The sequence below is a fragment of the Nannospalax galili genome, unplaced genomic scaffold (genome assembly GCF_000622305.1).
Source record: "Nannospalax galili isolate Female #2095 unplaced genomic scaffold, S.galili_v1.0 scaffold717, whole genome shotgun sequence".
Classification (NCBI taxonomy): domain Eukaryota; kingdom Metazoa; phylum Chordata; class Mammalia; order Rodentia; family Spalacidae; genus Nannospalax; species Nannospalax galili.
The window spans coordinates 1,166,794-1,168,321 of NW_008339763.1; positions in this window are offsets into that span (position 1 = coordinate 1,166,794).

Here is a 1,528-nt window from a genome sequence, read left to right on the forward strand (position 1 = left end):
AGTTCTTCTGTTCTTTCAAATTGTCCCAATTTTTGTTGTTGTTGTTTGAGACAGGATCTCACCATGTAGCTTAGTCTGGTGTCAAACTCTTGATCCTCCTGCCTCAGCTTTCCAAGTGCTAGAGTTATAGATGTGTGCCACCATACCCAGCAAATTGTTGAAAATGAGTGTATAAGTGGAATAAATTTTAAACCCATGTTGCTAAAGGGTCAAGTGTACCTTAAATGTAAATGGAAGGGCCTAGCTCCCTGGTTAAGTGCTCAGCAGTTAAGCACACTGGCTGCTCTTGCAGAGGACCTGAGTTTGGTCCCTAGCACCCACATGGCGACAGACAACCTCCTGTAACTCCATTTTCAGGGGATCCAACACTCTCTTCTGGTCTCTGAAAGTTCTGCATGCACGTGGTATGTTTACATACATGCAAGTAAAACACTCATACACATAAAATAAAAATAAATTTTAATATAAATGGAGGGCTAGCATATAATTCAGTGGGAAGGAATATGTAGCTACTGTAAAAAATATAAGTGAATCAAACTCTCCAATAAAAAGACAGAGACGGAGCCAGGTGTGATGGCACATGTTTATAACCCCAGCACTCATGAGGCTAAGGCAGGAAGATCTTGAATTCGAGGCCAGCCTGAACTGCATGGTATAACCCTGCCCAGGAAAATAATATAAAAGCAAGATTCTCAGAATGGATAAAAGTACGCGGCCCAAGTAGGTGATGTTTACAAAAGACTCACTTCAGATCCAGAGACACAAATAACTGAAAGTGAGAGGATGGAAAAAGATATTTCAACAAACAGTAATCAAAAGAAACTGTAGTGGGTAAAGTGCTTGCTGCCAAGCCTGACGATTTGAGTTCAATGCCCAGGATACAAAAGAACCCACAAGATGGAAGGAGAGAACTGACTCCTGCAAGTTGTTCTCTGACCTCCACACGCCTGCTGTGGCCTGCACACACACATGCACACACAAATAAATAAATGTAATAAAAATACTTAAATGGTGCTGGAGAGACGGCTCAGTAGTTAAGAGCACTGACTGCCCTTGCAGAGCAGGACCTAGGTTCCATTGACAGCACCCACATGCCGGCTACAACAGTCTGTAACTCCAGGTCCAGGGGAATCCGACCCCCTCTTCCGACATCCTTGGACACTGAATGACTGGTGCACTTTCATACATGCAGACAATACACTCATACACATAAAAATAAAAATAAAATATTAAAACAAATACTTAAATAGAGCTAGAGAGATGACTCAGCAGTTAAGAGCACTGGCTACTCTTTCAGAGGACCCAGGTTCAGTTCCCAGCACCCACATGGCATCTAACAACTGACTATAACTTCAGTGGGAGGGGATCTGCACCCTCTACTGATCTCCACAGGTATTACACACACAGCTACGCTTATATCCATGTGCACAAAACACTCATCCACATATAATAAAAAATAAAATTTAAGGGGCAGAGAGATGACTCTGCGGTTAAGAACACTGAATGTTCTTGCAGAAGACCCAGGTTC